A 21,061-nucleotide genomic window follows, 5' to 3' on the forward strand; every position below is an offset into this window, starting at 1 on the left:
CATCTGGAAGACCAAATTTGAAATTTGGAATTTGTTTTATTATTGATTTCATATTTAGTAAAACTTTAACGAATTTTTGATTAACAAAGATTTCAAAGCGAGCAATGGCAACGTTGTACAGAAAAAAACATTTTTATCTCCAGCGCGTGAGACTGAGTATTGGAAATTCTAAAGATATGCTCAATTTAAAATTATTTTGCGATATTGCTCTTGAACTGAATTTTATGGTTTAAGTGCGAAGAGCATGATATTTAATAAATAATAAGATATGGGTATTCCTCACTCCGCGAGACTTAACCGCACTATGAGCACAAATTCTTTGCTATGAGTTCCTTCGCCCCTTAGAACCAGGCACAGTGGTTCAACCTCCGCCCTCGCACCTTGGAGAGAAAGATGCATCGCCCTAGGCGACACTGGTCGTCAAATTTTCTACCTGCCAGTCGCTCGGGCTGCCCGTCGCAGTGGGAAAGTACCCAGCGAAACCGGGGGCGCTACCCCCTGGGGCTACTAGAGCCATACCGCTCTAGAACACGCCAGACCACTGGGCCGCATATTTCATAAGTGCACATTAGCGTAGCCACTGAGGGAGGAGTTTCGAAAATGGACCAATGAGCTTTTATTATTCTTGAAACTAAATCCTCGCAGATGTTGTATACGTTTTAACTTGCATTTGTTTCTCAGGTAAAAATATATGGCGTAATAGTAAAAAATCTCATAGTGCTTTCGTTTTATGAGTTTAATAAATCGCTGACATTTCGCTTTCGCGATTTTTATCTCGCATTAATATTTAGATTGATGTTCACGGTATATTATCGCTCTTTATATCGAAAAAATGACTCAAGCTATAATTAGCCTCGGATTATGCATTTACTAACACCTGTGGATTAACAGAATTCAAGTGTATAGGTCTTTTTAATTGAGCTGAGAAAGTCTTTCCGTCTTTCTCAGCTGTTATAATGAATTTAGTGTTTTCTTATTTCAGTGCTTGCATTCTTTTGACTTTTAAAGTGTAAGATTCAGAATACATATTGTATGTGATCTGCTTATATACATTATTAACATTAAAAGTTATATGTTAATAAGTTGAATGTATTCGTTGTGAACAAAGTAAATTCATTCTATTTGATGAGTATTTCTGGAGAAGACAGTACATTTAAGAGTGAGCAGTTATTAAATGTGAAATTTAACACACTAAATGTATACGAATGCAAATTATTAAAATTCACTTATTAAATAAAATTCTGCATTGTTTATTATTATAGAACATCTTTTTCATATAGACTGCAATAAAAAGTGCTCACTTCTATTACATATATAATTGGCGTAAATATTTTTCTCATATGCATAGTTTTATGTAAAGATAGCATTTGAGCTCAGATATTTATCACATATTTCTTTCTTCATCTTATTTACCACATATTAAGTAATATTTCACATCGGTATTTTTGCGGAGTATCCAACATGGGTTTTTATTTATTTCAAATCCTTTGAACCAGGTAGTGAAATCTTCACAGTTGCTTACATTTGATCCAGCTTCGGAATGAACATTTTCAGAAGAAATGGACGATGCTTTAATTATTTTGTACAGAAAATTGCCTTGCAAAATGTTTTCAAACATCTTGCCTAAATATTAAAGCACGCGAAAGGTCATATGACATGACAGTAATATTACTGCATGTCGATAGGTCCATCCTAGAAGCCACTCTCTCGGTGGATACACAGATGTGCACTTGTGAAATATGCCACCGTGCGGGCTAATGAGTGACCTTTTTGGGGCCTCCAGAACCACTAGGTTCATAAATTTTATAGTCTCTACGTCGACCCCCTCGGGGGGGGAGTGAAATAAATTAATTAAGTTATTCAATAAATAAAGGTAACAGACAAAATGTTTAAAAAACTTCCCTTTGGATGTAATTTAAAATCCGAAACATTTCAATTATTTATTTATTAATTTTTTTTTTTTTTTTTTTTTCAATATCCTTTAACGCGAAATTCTTTTACACGAAAAAATATTTCAGTCCCGTCAGTTTCGTGTTATAGGATTTTCACTGTGTTTGATTTGATGGCCTTTTCACTTCCTTGTACGAAGTAAAAAGGAAGTATTGTATTCGCGAAAAGCATCAGGCAGCATATTTCAACGAAAATATCCACTTTGACCACTTTCGAAAGCAATTTAACGATGTTTTTGCGTGATATCTGTACGTAAGGACAGAATAAAAGACTCTTTTCCTCCAAAAAAAAAAAAAAAAAAACTGCTTTAAAATGAATTCTGGAGAGAATTTTTCGTGGCGTCTGTACGAACGTATGTACGTACGCGCGTACGAACGTACGTACGTATCTCGCATAACTCAAAAACGAGTAGCCTCAGAACGTTGAAATTTTGTATATAAGACTACTATAACATGTAGATGTGCACCTCGTATTTTGGTTTCAATCGGCCGCGCCAAACGTATATAAATATATTTATAAATATATCCACTCTGTTACCCGGCTCAGTGATCTCAGTTTCTTTATTCTTATATATTGGTAAATTGTACATTTTTTGCTTTAATATTTTTTGCTTTAATATTTGAATTATGTTGTTTTTATCTTCCGGTTAAGGGTTTTATGCCTTTAGTAAATCTGTATGCAATATTTTTAGAATTATCAACAATTTTATAATTGTTTAAGTGCCGCTAAGCCTAATTTGATGGCGGCCATTGCTCTTGTTTACATTTGAAACAGCTGAGTAGCGGATTTGTTGCCAATCTAGAGAACCTTAGCTTCGCAACAACAAAGATAACGCCTTCATTTATTATTTAAATCATGCTTAATACTTTCTGGAATTTTTTCGAGAAAATAAGCGTTTCACATTTCGTAATTTTTAATACAGATATTTTGAGTTTTTATGCATTTTTGCCTTGTCGCGAAGTGAAAACTGAATTAATTGAATGAGAAATACTCAATCGTCTGTGGAAAACTGTTTCTTTTTTGTTTTGTTCGCTTAATCTCTTTTATACATAGTTCTAGCTTTATTATAGTATTTGAATAGAACATGTGGCAACGATTAGATAATTCTTTGAATGATATAAATTTTGTGCATTCTGAGTTATAATATGAACGAAATATAATACTGTTAAGTAAACCTAGCGTCAGAGTGTCGCTATGGTAAACAAAGTGAATTTTAAAGAATGCATTTATTCTATTGTGGTTTATGCGCTGTCGGCGAAGTAGGTTTAATTCAATCTAATAAGTTTAAATGAAATGCAAGAAAAAGTGCGTATAATTTAATATTCCATAGAAGGAAGTCATGTGGTGTACACATCAGATTTTTTTCTGTTTTATAAGCCTGCATTGTGCTTTTTATTCTTAATAATAATATTTGGCTATATCTATAAAATGCTTGTGTTAAGACAAAGTTAAACTAGTTATTAAAAACGAGAAAAATTTTGCCATTTAGTCGAGTAAACCCCCCTTCAGATACGGCTTTTACGGCAATGCAAGGTGAATCAGTATTAATAACGCCGTTGTTTGCTTGAGCTCCGCAGCTGTTTATCAATTGCTAAATCAATTCCCTTTTCTCATCTTCAGCTAAAAAGCAGTTACGAGCCACAGTAAAATTTGCTCTGATTATATGAATTTTCTTGATTCCAGGCCCACGCAAAAATTCGTTTTCTTCGTCGACGCTTTTCTGTGTAATTGTTGTATCATCTCAGTCGACTGAAAAATTCGCTTCGTCTTCCGCGAAATCAAAATCTCATATCTAACTCTGCCAGCATCCCTCTTAATACTGTTTTTCCTGATAAGCCAGATAATGACGCAGCGGAGCAAAAGCTGCTCGGAGAAGACATGAATATTCTGGAAACTAAAGATGACGTTCCTTTCACAGTTAATGAAATTAAAAAGGTTTTCTGTAATCATAAGGAAAAAGCTCTTTCCGTTTTTTTTTTTTTTTTTTTTTTGGATGGTATGGATTACCCAGACCTAAATATTCCATATAAAGCACGCACTTCTTTCTTTTATCAATATTTAAATGATCTCTTTTAAGACAAACTTTGCAAAAAAGATACAAAAAGCTCCTTACCAATAGGTTCAATTTACACCTCCACAAGCAATAACATTATTACTAGCTCAGGCAATATAGCTTCAGAACTGGCCACTCCACAGCAGATATTGTTACGAAATGTACAGGTACGGTAAGATAGCCTCTCCACAAAGCAGTTATAGGGTTGCCATAAAACGGCAAAGGACGGCAGTGTTTCCACATTTGGGGAGAAATCGCCCATTTGGCGACAAAATTGGCGATATGCCATGGACGGATGGAGAACCTTCTGGAACGAATTCTGACCGGTTTAGCCCAGAATGTTCTCGAACACAAGGCGAATGCTATATAAACCCTACTGGTTCGCAGTCAGTTGCCTCGTCCAGCGAGCTGATAGTCAGTCATTGAGCGAGTATCTCGAAGTCTAGCGCAGAGTTGGTCGTCGAGTGCATCGAGAGAGTCTCTTAGTGTATTGAGGTTAGTGCATCGTCGAGAGAGTGTGTTAAGCTCCGGGAACGACTGAACCGAAGAGTCGGGAGTATGCTCTCTGTGTCGTCGAGTGCATCGCAATTTGTAGCGTGGAGAGTCACGACCGAGCAAAGTCAAGAGCTGTACTCTGGTGCTTTACAGTGAAGCTGTCTTCACCGTTATAGCCTGATAGCCTGAAGGCTGTGTCGCTGATAGTTCCAGCGAGTGTATAGTAGATCTTCGACGACTGTAAAAATGTTTTGGAGCTGTCCTGATTAATATTGGTAAATAAAGTGTGTTTCGATACTTCATCAAGTGTCGTCGTTATTTACTCCAAATCCACACGAGCCCCGTACGAACGTGAACGAAGAAAATTACGTAACAACTGGTGTCAGAAAAAGAAATCTGCCTGCAGAGGAAAGCCATCGCGGAGGGAACGAAGACTTTGGTGGACTTCTTAGCCGAGATAAAAGCTGGATATGAAGAGATGAGAGCTGAGATCAAAGCCGCACTGAAAGAGATGGAAGCTGGATTGGAAGGAAAGAAAGCCGGACGAGAAGAAATAAATGTCGCCCAAGAAGAGTTTCCAGGGCAACTCTTACAGATGAAAGTGGAGCTTACAGAAGAAATTGGAGCCATAAAAGAAGATGTGGAAATGATAGAAGTGGCGCCTGAAGACTCGAAGGATGGAGAAATGAATGAAGTGTCTGATGAAGTTTATGAGAAAGATCAAGAAATGAAGGATGAACTATCTAACGAGATTAAAGAAATAGAAAGAAAAGGTGAAGAAAAAGACGGGGAAGACGCTTCTCGTCCTCAGGTGTCCGAAGTTGAACTGGAAGACAGTGATAATACTGTTTGTAAAGATGAAGAAATAAACGAAGTGGCTTATAAAGCTTCTGAAAGAGTTGAAGAAATAATTCATGTAAATAAAGTTCCTGATTCTCAAGTGCCTGAAGTGGAAGTGGAAGAAAGTGAAAATGCGACTGTTAAGTTCAAGGAAACTGATAGTGAAGTTACGAAGTCGCAGTTAGCAAGTATTGAACCATCTGAAAGTGCATATGATGCAGAGATGGGAGAAGCTGATGTGCAGCTTACGCAGAGTGCTCCAGTATTGCAAGAAAATTCGCCCACTACGCAAACTAATTTTTAATCAGATAGATGTGTAAAGTCTTTAGCGTATATTCTCAAAATGTATTTGCATATTTTTATTTAATATTCCTATAATGCAAATTACTTTGCGACTAACTGATATTTTAACGCAAAAAGAATTCTTCGTAAATGTATAAATTTACCTATGTTATCGATGGTTTACTATTTACATATATTTAAAAAGATGATTATGAAAAAGATTTACTACATTTAGGGTACACCTGACCTAAAAAATTAGTTATGTTTACGCATGCTTTACTTACGTTTTATACATATTAGAGTTTAATTTAGTATGACGTAGCAACATTACTAGTTCATATATAAAGGCATGTATATCGCAATTTCATGAGCTAAAATCTCGGCTCATATTGGTTATTAAACTATTCTTCAAAGCGTTTTGATTCTCAAGCAAATGCTTAAGAAACTGAATAGCAGAACTGAGCAAGAGTAACCAAATACGTCATCAGTCTCTTCTTTCGGTTTGTTTCAGCCCTGAGAAGCTGATGAACTAATGGCGTCTCGAATGCGGTCAAGAGGGAGACCTTGGTGTTAATTGGGAAGGGGAAAATAAGCAGGTGTGTTAGGGATCAAGGGGAGATATATTGTAAAAGAAAAGTGTTTTTAGGTCTCATTCAGTATCAGTATATCAGGAATAAAAACTTGAATGGAGCTACAGAGTTCTCCTCTATGCTTCACTTAAGTCAGTAATGTATACAAGGATGTACGTGGTACTAGAATAGAGACAAATTATATAGAATGCGAAAAGTTTTGAAGTTAAAATTCCATTTAATTGATTTTAATTATTTATTTACTATATCGATTTATTACTTATTATAATGGATTGGAATATTTGAATATGAATTATCCGAATATTTAAGAAAAATATTATGACTGCGAGAATATAAAAAACATTTTTTGACATTTACTTTCTTATATAATGCAGATGAATTCATTTTTACTCAATGAAAATCAAAATTTAGTAGCTAATTAATCTGTCCTCTGTCGAGCACCTTAGTTCAGTGATCCCTATTAATGTGCCCTTTTTTTTAATTTAAATGCTTCAAGAATAATTAGAAAAGGACTTAATTCTCTTCTTATCCTTAAATTTTTCATTAAAAAAACTGCATTTTCAGCTATAATCAGGTGAAATAATTCTCTAAATATAATTCAAAGCATAAAAAATAAGGTACATAAACGGCTTGGAAATGGAACTAGCACTGAGATTCTCTTTAAGAAATATGGTGAAGCTTAACCAAAAGTCTACGAAGCGAAGTAATTCCGTAGAATATTTTCTAACTCTTTATGTTTAAATTGCACTCAATTATACTTTATAAACGACATGTAAATATGATTTAATGTATATGTGTGGATGTGTATGTGTGTGTGGTTCACTAGCGGCTGAGCGGTAAAGTCGTCGAACCCTGGTAGGTCGATCCGGGGTTCAAATCTTAATGGAGTGTATATAATTTAATCCCTATGAAGGCCCTAACATTTCATTCTCACTTAAAGTCGTAAGCCAAAAGAAGAACAAGTAAAATTAAACTTCGGATACCTATACAGTACTAAATATAATACAAAAAATACAAAATATAAAAATAAATTATATATGTATGAAACCTAGCTAACCATTTATATTGATATTACATAAATATACGTATGGTAATAAGCATTGTATAATAAAAATATTTTTCTTTTGTTATTTTATACCTTGTTCTATATTTTGTTCCGTTTATATATATATATACCTATACATATAATTTAAGGATTCCGTATTAACTACTACATATAAATCCCATAAGTGCATCAATGATGTATTTTTCACTATTATTTAACGTCATTCTGAAGAATTTTATGCAGTCTAGTTTGCGTTATTTTATTCATAAGTCTCAAATAAAAGCAACGATTGTTTATATGTTATTAGGAAGTTAACCAAAAAGCAGCGATCACAATGTAATTGAAAAAGTCCTTTTTTTTAGACGTGAAAAGGTTGAAAGCCATTTGGGTTATGACTATTTTCTCAGATACTCGACTACTTCGCATACATGTCAGAGATCAAATTGCGCCGGAGCCCACCGCAACCGGCTCCGGTACTTCTTAGTTTTGAGAATAATTCATAATTCTGGATGCAGCCCTAAATAAGCTGGCTTCGGCACTTTTATGCAACTGAACAACAATTTCAGAAGAAATGTGATCTTGAAAATTTTATTTTTAGTAATAAAATTATATTGAAAATTGCTTATTAAATTTTAATTTATCTCTTTGCATTTTATTAAATTTTAATTATTTAATTACTTTAACTATTAATTATTTAATTATATTAATAATGAATGATTTAATTTTTAAATTGTTAATGGTTTTTGGAGTCATTTTATTTATTTATTTATTTATTCTTCTACCTCTTTCCTCGAGGTCTTCTATAGGGCTCCAATACTTCCAATTTTAGAACTTAATAGGTACTTCCGGTACTTCTGATTTTAGATATTAAGCCTTGATACATGTAACATAGCATTCGAAATAAAAAAAAATATATAACAAATATCTGTCTTTCTACTCCTACGGCTTTAAAAAAAGATGTTATTTGCTTTACAGTTTATCGTTCAATAATACATTTTCATGGTACAAAATTGCATTCGTTCGAGGAATTCAATTTGTATTTTCCTCTGTATGAAACTAAATGTAGAGACGTTAGATTTTAAAGCTCCCCCACATTTTCTCAGGATCCCGAGCAAGATTATCTCTTCTTTTCAGCTCCCCCCCGTGAAAAAAGTGGTTGTAAATTTACGACTTGACCGCATATAGGCTGATTTCGATGAACTAGCCCTTTAGCCCTGACTAACCTCGGGAAACGGATCGCAAATGACGACTTGACTTCCAGCAGGATCGCTGTTCACGCAGCCTTCCGTTCAGCGCCATCTACCGCAAGACTGCTGGGAGGAATTTTCCGGAACGTAAGGAATTCCACGCAGTGCCACTGTCAGGCCTGCCTGACAACCTCTGGTCGTAATTTCGAGCACCTATTGCAGTAGAACCTTTCAGTAAATTGTTTTCTGTCCTATTAATGTGTTGCTGTTTCTGTTTTTTTTTTTTTTTTTTTTTTTTTTTCCCTTAATGCTATGGTGTATAGCTCGCAACTATAGCATTTGCGATCCTGCATTCCTATGTGATTCCGAGTTGTCTCTGTATCCCCTCCACACCCTACAAGTTTGTCGGTCTGGTAGCGAATCACCCTGTATACCCACTCTATTATCCGGTTCGGTGACTCAGTGTTTTTATTCTTATATATTAGTAAATTGTGCCTTTTTTGCTTTAAAAGTGGTTGAATTATGTTGTCCTTATGTTCCGGTTAGTGTTTTTATGACTTTACTTAATCTGCATGCAGTAGCTGTAGAATTATCAACAATTTAAAAGTCATTTAAATTGTACTAAGCCTAACCATGTAGTCGTTTGTTTACATTTGAAACTCTTAGTAGAATAGTGAATTAAATCAGTTGGTGCTTCAACATCAGTCTCTTCGTGCCCTCTGTGAACAAAAGTTAAGTTTCAGTTTTGTACACCGAAAATTTATCTTCCTGCCCAAATTGCTTGCTTCTGCGTAGAAACTCTAATTTTAATTCTAAATATTGTTTTTTAACTGTGGTTGGTGGTTTAAGTTTTTCTGTAGTTTACAGTTTTTAATTAAGATTGAGTTTTTACGTATTTTTGCCTTGCTACGAAGTAAGAGCTGAATTGATTGGATTAGAAATATGTCTCTAGTGAAATTTTAGGAAATAAGTTTAAGTGAAGTGCAGCAAAAAATATGTATAATTTAATAAGTCGTATTAGGAAGTCATGTGGTGTCCCACATCAGCTTTTAATTTTAGTGTTTGTAAATATATAATTTGCGCATACTTATTTTTAATTTATTTTTTAATTTTAACTTAATTTTAATATTAATATTCAGTTTAATTAGTGTTATTTTACATGTTCTCTAAAATTGCACGTTTAATTAGAAAACACGCTTAGCTTCTGTAAGATCAAACTTTTCATTATATTCTAAAATAAGATAAGCAAGTGTGGTGTATCATTTATGTTCTCTCGCCCTTGTCTGGCCATGTCAAAACTATTTTTGTTGTAATAAATTCCTGAAACCTGAGTGGAGACAATTCCTGTTAATCTTTGGTTTTGTATTCTTCTTTAACTATTTTCCAGAGCCCATCAAGGAAAAGAAATGCAGCGGTAGCTTTAGAAGTATGACTGGTTGCTTTTCTTTGAATAGTGTTATTTTTTTTAATTTGTTAGGATAAAGGAATCGGCCTTCTCTAAAAATCGAACATAAAACATTTTCTGATAATATGGTGAGATGATTTTAATACTATTTTCTCATATTTTTCTTATTTTCAATTTTCCGCTGAAGGAAACATCCTGCATCAATCATAAATACATAACTGAAACTTCTTTGCCTTATCGAAACAGGTTTATACATTTTCTCCTTCTCTTTATATATAATAAATCTTTTCTTGTTGCGATCATTTAAATAAATTTATGCTTCATCTACCTCTTTCAGGAGCATTTGATGTACTGGCAGTCTCGGCTCAGGAGGTATAAAAACACGAGCGTGGCATTTCCTAATAATGCATGGGAGCGGAAATAAGGCTTCGCCCGTCGGGTAACAAAGGACCTAAATCCCGAGTGCTGATTCGAATATCCAGGTGCATAGGTAGGCCCACCTTTTCACGGTCTCTGTGCCCTAGGAAGTGATGACCACAACTGGCTAAATTTAGCGGTGTGGCATTAGAGAATTCAAAATTAAACGCCCACCTCCCATGGCTTGGGAGACCATAAGCTTTCCGGCAAGTGATAACGAAACAGAAGCCTTTGGTTTCATTTCCTGCTTAATACGGAAGTGAGGAGTCAGTCTGTGTCGTGCCATAAATCAGGTTGCTGGTGGAAAACGTAACTTATGGATAATTTATACTCATCAAAGCTCGCAATGTATTTTGATTTATCTCCTACTACATAGTATTCGTATAAGGCTCTACAATTTTTTGCGTTCAGCCACGTACTATATCGGCAAAAGTCGATAAATTTTTAGCTTTTTTAAGCGGAAAATCTTTGTTTATTGTTACGTTAACTGTTCCCTCAAAAAAGTATTTAAAGCTGATATATCTTATTTCTGCTTAGGCAGATTTCCCGTTATTGACAGAAACTTGATTTAGAAGCATTCGAAACAATATGCTCTTATTCAAGCATTCGTTTGGAATCTTTTTCCATTATTAAAATATTTAAAATTGTATACATTTTGTTTGTTTTTATTTTGTCAAAGTATGATTTTACTTTCCCGATAAGAAAGATACATTTCGATTCACAGCTTATTTACGTGCGATATTCTGAAAGAAAAATACATTTAAAAATAGTATACGATATTTCTAAGTTCAGATTATACGATTTTGCCAGAAATTTTTATTCGATAATACTTATATTTTTCAGTCTTCGATCGAGATCTTTCAATAAATACATTGCAGAGTTCCTCATTCTGTAAAAGCTAATTTACAGTTGAACGGGAAGAATCTTAAGAACTGCTAAGCGAATAATCGCTTAAGTTCGTGTGACAAAAAACAACAAGTTGGAAGGGTAAATAACCCTTTATTATTCAAATAAGATTTAACAGAGCTCCGTTTTGGAGTGTACAATAAAAGCCGACACTTGGGCTTGAACTTAAGAGGCTAAAAAATAAACTAAAAGTAATCTAAACTAAAGAGATATAGCCGAAGCTATCCAGATTTTAACCGAGTTGGTTCCTTAACGCTAATTGACTGCGAAGCTATCAAGGGCCTGAGTACGGCCGAACGTAATAACAGCTTTGAGAGAGAGAGCAGGCAACAAGGCGGACGCGCGCAAATCAGAAACTCTGATTAAAACTCAGCAAGTAGAACTTCGCTGTTAAATACTGCTCTTCCTCATTATGTATTCAGACGAGGATTCTAAAATTCCGGAAGTAGTAAGTGGAAGTTAAGAATTTGACAGGACAGGAACTCAAAAATTTAACTGTTAATAAAATTAACATAATCCTTACAACATCATCATCACCTGCATATATTGCCTTCAAGTTTATAATAAATTCTTTGCGTGTGTCTCTCTCTGTATATATCTGTATATCTCTCTCTCTCTGTATATATCTGTATATATCTCTCTCTGTATATATAAACCAATAATTTATAATAAGAAAACGTTTCATATACCATCTCCAAGGAACAGAACAATTTAAAACCACGAAGGAAAAACGTTTTAGTGAGCATTTAATAGTATTTTAAACTAGTATTTTCTAGACCACTTTTGCTTTAAAAACAATAAACTTCGCCTAATACGTGACCTAATTAATAACTATGATTTTAAGGATTTGCATTGCAACTTCATGATTTCAAGTAACGAACAAGTTCTGAAAACTGTAAATTCACTTAAAATAGACCATATCCAATACTACGACTTTGAAAATCTCTATACTACTTTACCACTTGAAGAAATATTTACAAGCTTACTTGCTCTTCCAGATTTATTTCCGCAAATTTCTACAATAATAAGCAACGAAAAATGGCAACTTTTTCTCTCAAGCGTGCTATTCAATAATTTTATTCAATTTAACAATAGCATCTTTAAACAAATACAGGGAATTCCAATGGAAGGCAATTTTTCAAGTTCTGTCTGTGAATTATTCCTTTTTACAAAAGAATTAATTTTTGTCCGTTCACTCAGTAAAGAAGAACATAAATTTTACCAACACATCTATCGATATATTGATGATGTCATTGCATTTAACAACTACAACAAATTAGAAGTTGCTAATATCTACCCTACATGTTTAAAACTAAATAATACAAATACAGTGCAACATAATGTAGTCTACCTTGATTTACATATTATTGATTACAATTTTATTAAAGTTTACGACAAAAGAAGAAAATTTAATTTTTCAACACTAAAATTAACCAACTGGAATTCAAATATTTCCAAAAGAGTCATCCTTAACACAATTTATTCACAGCTACTCAGAATACAAAGAATCTGCAATACTACAAAACACCTTCAAGAAGAAATACTATACTTCGTAACTATTTTGAAAAATAACCTAATTCCTCAAAAAATAATTAAAAATACCTTAAAAAAAGCTGGCATTAGCCTTACCAATTTTTAGAATTTTTGAGTTAGATAATGATATTTTATGCTTAAAGCCCAATGGGACGGTATAAAGTGGATGGCTGATTCTGAGAATCTAATGTAAAAATGTACAAATAATTCTTGTCACTACATTTTCTTTCCTCCAAAAAATTTTGGCACAATACTTTTAATACTATTGTTTAAATAGTTTTAAATTACTTTGAGGGCCAATTTTACTACTTTTATTAACAAATCGGGCCTTTTCGTTTTTCATTGTAGCTTGATCGCCCTCCAGCTTGAAGAATTACGACTTTTATTAACAAATGACTGTTTTTTCCATTTTACCTTACTTTTGTGGCCATGTTAAGTAATTTTAGCTGAATTAGCCATTTTCACTTTCAGTAACAGTTTTTTTTTTTTTTTTCTTCAAACAACTTGACTGACGCCATTTTGAAATCTGTCCACGTCTTTCCGAGTCTTCCAACCCCCCCCTTTGAATACTAGGGACGAGTTCCAGCCAACGGACAGTCTAATCACATTGGCTGTTGCAAAGTGACATTGTTCCCCCTACTTACGTCACACGACGAGTGGGAGAGCGTCAAAGGTCAAAGAGGGGAATTACAACCCCTTTTCTACTTTGCTTCACGATGGAGAACTCTGCATAGCCACAGGTCTGGTTTTAATGTTTCTTTTACCAAAAAAAAATTTTTCTTGGTCTTAGCAAGACCCACTGTGTTTGTTTTCATTTAAATTTAATTTCAGATTTCTAAAATTTATAAAGGTTTAATTCTTTAAGCTTGCAGGTCCAGCCTGTAAGTTCTTGTATATTTTGACTAATAGCAGACTGCTATTTATTTTTATCTTAATTATTGCTGTGCATCGGAATTGCATTTACATCTTTTAACACCTTAATGTGTCATTATGTGCGGACGCGTCGGGAAATTGGAACAGAGAATTGAGACTAAAAAAATTTTTTAAGACAATTCATCTAATTAATTAAAAATTTTGTAACGCAAAAGTTTCAATTGTCTGTTTCGGTGAAACGCGTAATGGAGTTAGCTTAGTTCGACGTTTAACTAGAAATTTCCCTTGAAAAGCCAGGTTGGACTTCAAATTAAGCTAATTTACCATTTTCTGCTTTATATTTTTATATGTTTTTGTTTGTTTTATGTTTTAACTTGTTCCATCGATTGGTTTTTTATATGTTTTAACTTTTCTCTTATCACATCGATAGGTATTTTACTGTATTTTTTGCCATTACTAGTTTCCAACGATTAGTATTTTACTGTGTTTAATATATTTTGCATTCTATTTCGCGTGTAGCATAATTTTTCACCCTTCAGTGACATTGTTTTTTAAAAAATGTGTTGAACTTCTTGCAGCCACAGCTCCTGGTAACTTTTTGGCGAGCTTTCTACAATTTCTCATTTCCTTAATTTTGCAGCATATTGCGCAAAAAATTTTTTAGACCACTTGGTCTTTCAGTATTGTACTTACTACCTAGCTTGTTACACTTAATTTACATATGCTTTCTGAATTTGAAGTATATTGCAAATTAGTTTGCAGCAATAATTAAGCTTTTATTTGTATACAATTGAATTTTCATAATTTAAAATTTAAATTAGCTTTATATGAATGAGAGAATATTTGCTAAATTCAAAGTACAAACATATATATATATATATTATATATATATGTTTATCACGGTATCGGTTTATCACGGTAACATATATATGTTACCGTGATAAACCGAAATCTGGAAAATGTCGACATTCTGAAGTGAATGTCAACATTCATATAGTCGCTCGATGTACGTCCAAAATATTTGCTAAATATCCTTATTTCTCACATACAACGGCAAATGCCGACATTCACCATGCACTGATGGTGAGTGTTGTATAAAGCTATTTTTGTTACGTTTTTAAATCACACTTTATTATTAAAACATATTATGATGTGGGTCAAAATAGGAGAAAGCTCAAGTACATGTAAATAAACTGTTGAACTTAAAACAAACAGTACATTATAAATGAGAAAAGAAAATAACACCGGTAATAAACTTACTTAGTCATGTGATTGACGTTTTACGGTCTTATTTATTGCGACAACTTAAACTGTTACGACCCTTTGAATTGCACAAGAGAACCCTTGTTTTTACCAACGTCTCTCTATCTTCTCGCCTTTTCACTTCGGCGTCCACCAAAGCATATTTGTGGTTGTCGATATACAGTGGTGATAGTCCGAATGTATAAGAATAAAACCAAATATTTTTCGGTCTTTACCGACGTGTTTGGTATGTGCTGATATTCGCCCGGAGAATATCAACATTCTCCAGTTTGTGTCTTTCATGGCAATACATACAGGCACAATATACATATACTATACACAAAAAATAAGAAGTTTTAGCTGTTTACTTACTCCTTCAACCTCAACTAATTTACACATATTCACTTATAAACAGTGACAGAATTTGGAGCAATTATTTTGTAGTAAATAATATCAATAACATTTTATGCCACGTAAAATACAGTAATTAAGCATGTTGTTTTATTTAAGAAATAAAATATTGTCTTTTAAAAAGAGAACTGAAACATAAAGTCTGTATTAATTAAAAAAGGAAAAAAGGGCAGCGATTTTAAATGAAAAGTGTTCATCTTTATGGAAGTAATTAATGACTGAATTTGCTTAAAATTAATTATTATAATAACTATTTGAAGTTACTGAAATAAAATTGATTTCTTAAATTTTCCTCTTGATAATATGCTTCTGTTAAAAAAAAGCTTTAGGAATTACTATTTTTTAAAAATACAATTTATTGTTTCATCATAATTCACTTTAAAGCTTGCAGTGAAACGTATTCTGTTGTTTTTCCTCCTGCGTGCTTTCAGAGCACTTTTTTTAGTAGAAAAACACTGACGTAAACTAAAATAATATGTGTTTGCATATATATATGTAAAGAATTCCGCTGATAATATATATATTATAAAAGTAATGGAACTATGCTGAGGAACAGAGTAATGTCTAGAAAAATCTCCGGATTTGGATCTCTTCAGTAAGGTGAGTTGATACTTGTACATTTCTTACCAATAAATTAGGCGAAAAAAGTTTCATCACATGATAAGTGGATTCATTTCATACAATATTTGATATATATGAAATGAAATTAGCAGGCCAAATGAATGAATGACAGTATCATTTTATGTATATTTGATAAAAATCTTTGGTTGCTAAGAACTTCGATACAACATTATTGTAGACAGAATGAGATTATTACATTTTGATAGCAGCCTTCCTGAAAGCTCACTCAATGGATTCAGAAATTCTTCGAACATGTAGCAGAGCAAGTGGGATTGAAGGTGAAATTTTTTTGGAAATTTTTCTCAGTTGAAAAGAAACAGAGCGACAAACCGCGGAATTTAAGGTCAAAGCACTACCCTTTAGTATCTGAATAGCCCAGCACACTGAAGAATTTCAGCAGCAGCTGCTCTGCGGATAGCACCATCACGAGAAAAAAGGTTCAGGTAGGTAATTACTATCAATATGGTTTTTTCAGATATTTGTTAAAAGGTAACCTACGTTGTTAGGTTTAAAAACGGAAAATGGTTGATCTTTACAATATGGTAACTGGTAGTTTGGCGACATTTTGGAGGCGATAAAGGTTACTACCTGGCACTTTGGTAATAATGTGAGCAGTACTCAGTTCCGATTACGCATTATTTTGTGTGAGGGAAATGAGAGATCATGGGATATGTCATGTGATATTAATGGACGAATTAAGGTTCTTTAATCGGAAAAGGGGGGAAATCGGGAAAAAAATCTGGAAATTTTGTATTTGGCTTTATTCTGTCTTGTGTGAAACAGTGTTCGTGAATTTTTGGATCCCATGGCCGTAACCAAAGTGAATTCGAAATGGGTATTTATGTATGTATTAATTTAATGTATGTGCTCATTTATATTTTAAGTAATGTTTTTGAATTTAATTATATTTTAATTAAATGATAGTTATTTTGTGAATTTTATGTTTGTAGGAATTTGGTATACGTTTTAGTTGAAGTAAACGTGCATGGAAATAATTTAAATATCTGACACTAAGTATTTGTAATGGTTGCGGTATGAATTCGTTGGTGACGTGTATAATGTAATAGATGATTTAGAGGTAAAAGTTTTTGGATATTTTATTTATTTTATATGTGGAAATGTTCATTACTTTTTCGCGATCAGGTAATTTCATATATGTTCTTTTTACCGGGTTTAAAGATTGAGAAAATTGTCATGTATTTTCGTGAATTTTTTCTAATATATGAGAAAAAAGCAGTGTACATGGATATAGTGAAGAGTGTGCGCAATGCCATTTTTGTGCAATTCTGAGATGTTTTTTTAAGTAAAAATAAGTCGGCGTGTACATGGTTTAGTGATATTTTAATTAAATGATAGTTATTTTGTGAATTTTATGTTTGTAGGAATTTGGTACACGTTTAAGTTGAAGTAAACGTGCATGGAAATAATTTAAATATTTGATACTAAGTATTTGTAATGCTTGCGGTATGAATTCGTTGGTGACGTGTATAATGTAATAGATGATTTAGAGGTAAAAGTTTTTGGATATTTTATTTATTTTATATGTGGAAATGTTCATATTTGGAAAGGGTAAATACTTTTTCGCGATCAGGTAATTTCATATATGTTCTTTTTACCGGGTTTAAAGATTGAGAAAATTGTCATGTATTTTCGTGAAATTTTTCTAATTTATGAGAAAAAAGCAGTGTACATGGATATAGTGAAGAGTGTGCGCAATGCCATTTTTGTGCAATTCTGGGATGTTTTTTTAAGTAAAAATAAGTCGGCGTGTACATGGTTTATGTGTATGTGTTATTTTGAAAAACGCGTAAGGAGTATGGTATTGTGCACTTTTTCCCAATTTTGCAGTGAATATTTGTCATGATTAAGCAGTTTTGTTAGATAAAATTTCTAGCATAAGTGTAATTCGGCTAGTAGATTGTTGGAAGAAGTGTTCAGTAGATAAAAAGAAAAGAAACATGTCTTTACTTCGTGAAGACAAAATGGCGGCGGGAAAAAAAAATAGAGGGTTGCTGTAGGAGAGTTAGTCGGCAAATTTTCGCCAAAAAAACGCCAAGTTACCATAATGTAAAGATCAACTCGGAAAATATTCATTGCTTAGCTTCAAACATCCATTCAGGTACTTGTAAATGACGTTAATATTTGTAATATTTAAAACAAAAAAATTGATATGTTCATCAGGTTTCTAGAGAATCTTTAAGGGAACTCATTTCTTAGATTTCAGATTAGTTTTGCTTTAAAGATTGATTCTAAGAAAGTCTACTAAGGCAAAGTAAATTCCCCTTTTTTTGGAGAAATATTTCTATTGCCTGTTAATATATTCTTTAATCAAATATTAATCTAATTACACAGTTAGAAATATTTCTTAAGGAATAATATAGTCATATTTCATAAAGAAAGAGATATTCTTATAAAAAAAATGAGTTTGCTTTTGGAGGTGGAAAATGTTTCTTTGGAATTTAAAACTATTTCATGTACTTTTTATTTAGGATATATTTGTACATCATGTAGACAAATATAGAAATTCTAGGTATTTGTTTTTGTTTAAAATGAATAATACGTTCAAATCCTATTTGAATAACTGCAAAGATAAAAACTGCTGTGCTTCGAAATCTACTTGAACACAAATTTGGTCTGCAGTATAAAAGTTTATCAGACTGAATTACGAAGTTTGCCAACAGCAAATACATATCAGTAAGTCTTGTTTCGATATAAGCACAAAAAATATTTGTTATTTAACTTAATAGTTTTTGAGATTTTAAATGTTTGCCACATATCATCTGATCTTCAAAGTAAAATAAATTAGCATAAAAAATTAGCAATTCAACCTTTCTGCTGGACGCAACTCATGTATATTGAACCAAAGAGTTAACACTTACCACAGTCCGAAATCTATAATGCCATTTGAATCAAGATTGGATCCACGTTTCGAGAAATATGAAGGACGTAAGTTTTCTCTCATATCCCAAAGTACATCTGATGATAAAACTGCTACTGGTAAGTCGTGGGTAACGTCACCAACTATTTTCCCGCATGGAAGGCGAACACCTGCCGATAAAAGACACTGCACCTGAGTCTCGAATTTCGCTGATATTTGATGAAGGGGGGGGGGAATCTTGTTCCGCTTTTATCTTCCTCAAATAAGTTAAACAGTGGTAGCTTATTGTAAAGAATGAAAAATACATACGCACGTCTTATATGCTTTAATAGGAAATAATAAGTAGTGTACTGTTTTTACCATCTTAACAAAAACAAGTACAGTTATATTTTCCAACATCTGAGTAAAAAGTCCACTATATTTATAAAGATCTGAGATCGCGATATACGCAGATCTTTCTAACTGCTTATCTTACGTTCGTATTTAATTCGGTCAATTTGTATTTTATATGCTGTGAACGCTGCCGTACCTTGCTTCAAAAAATTAACAGAATATCTGTATTTTTAGATAAGGCGTAATTTCGGCTTCAGTAACGCAAAATGAATAATAGTACCTCTTATGTAATAGAATTGAATCAGAGCTTAAATTAAGCATTTCTCAGATTTTGTGCGAAATCATAATTCGAACAGGAGTCCGATACTTTGCTACGCATCTGAATCATAATACTATTAGAAAATTCTGTCACGAATGCAACATTTTTACTTCCTTGTACGAAGTAAAAAGGAAGTATTGTAATTGCGAAAAGTTTCAGGCAGCATATTTCAACGAAAATATCCACTTTGACCGCTACCGAATGAAATTTAACGATGTTTTTGCCCGATATCTGTACGTAAGGGCAGAATAAAAGACTCTTTTATTCCAAAAAAATTATAAAACTGCTTTAAAATGAATTCTGAAGAGAATTTTTCGTGGCGTCTGTACGAACGTATGTACGTATCTCGCATAACTCAAAAACGAGTAGCCTCAGAACGTTGAAATGTTGTATATAGGACTGCTATAACATGTAGATGTGCACCTCGTATTTTGGTTGCTATCGGCCGCACCAAACGTATATCAATATATTTATATATATATCCACTTTGTTACCCGGCTCAGTGATCTCAGTTTCTTTACTCTTATATGTTTGTAAATTGTACATTTTTTGCTTTAAAAATGATTGAATTATGTACATTTTTTGCTTTAAAAATGATTGAATTATGTACATTTTTTGCTTTAAAAATGAGTGCTCCCATGCCGCACAGACACTATACATTTACAAACATCCATGCCTTCTCTGGGATTCGAGAACGGGCTCTTCGATACGGCAGTCAGCTTCACTAGCCACTATCCCGGTTGGGTGACCATTAATATATTATACACTTTAATCTACTTAACTAGTTAATTCATAAAATACCTAGTCATTCTATGAAATAACTGAATTATATGCTTAAATGATAACATATATCGCAACACTAACAACGTCAACCGGTAATTCAGGATTCAGGATGCAAAACGTAGCTGAAAATATTTTAGTCATATTTCATGCTTTAAAATTTTACCCATTTATGGTGGAATATTTTCAGTCATGAAGTATTATTTGTGTCAATTTTTAAAGATCGATGGCACAAATCCCAACAAGTATATTTCGTAACACTGACCTTATTTTTATACAAAGCGAATCAAATACGAATATGTCGCTTTGTAGAGTCATTAGGATTTTATGAAGCAAGAGACATGAAAAATGAGCAATGCTCTCGCCGGGACTCGGACCTAGACCTCTCGAATACCCGCCGAGTGTACTTCCGCGTTACACCACGAAGGCGTGCAGAATGGAGGGAGAAAATACCAACAATTTTTAGTATATGTACTGGGTATTATAAATATTTGACTAAAGATACAATTTACAACTAAGTACGTGTGAGCTCATAAATAAAAAGCATTAAATAATATATGTTGATTCTTATAAATTAAAAGTAGAAGAGGATGTCCAAAAAAATTAATCAAATTTCGAGTTATTCTGAAAATATTTTCTACAACGATATACTGGGTGGTTCAAAACTATATGTCAAAAATGTAAAGGCGGGTAGAGGTGGCCTGAATAAGCAGATTTCTTATAGGAATGTGTGTGCGGTAATGCCGCGTAGAGCCAGTAGAGAACATTGATGAGTGCGGCGTATAAAAGCTAGTGCGGCTAGCTGGATTCTTCATTTCCGGCACAGATCTTGAGCATCGTGCATCGTTACAGCAATGCGGAGCTTACCGACATACATTTCATGTATGGGGCTGCACAAGGA

The 21,061-nt window shown here is 33.2% G+C and overlaps 1 protein-coding gene across 4 annotated transcripts in view; it reads right to left on the reverse strand.

Moving 5' to 3' along the window:
* LOC118197409 (uncharacterized) overlaps window positions 1-18,885 on the reverse strand; it is a 99,934-nt gene extending 81,049 nt beyond the window's left edge. For all 4 annotated transcript variants that reach the window (XM_085816905.1, XM_085816904.1, XM_085816903.1 and 1 more), the window contains exon 1: window positions 18,730-18,885. The gene's annotated coding sequence lies outside the window, so the exon portion shown is untranslated. The remainder of the gene's footprint in view (window positions 1-18,729) is intronic.
* Between the last annotated feature and the right edge of the window lie 2,176 nt (window positions 18,886-21,061).

Source organism: Stegodyphus dumicola, chromosome 5 (genome assembly GCF_044657685.1).
Source record: "Stegodyphus dumicola isolate Sdum_Otavi_A_Nest chromosome 5, ASM4465768v1".
Lineage (NCBI taxonomy): Eukaryota > Metazoa > Arthropoda > Arachnida > Araneae > Eresidae > Stegodyphus > Stegodyphus dumicola.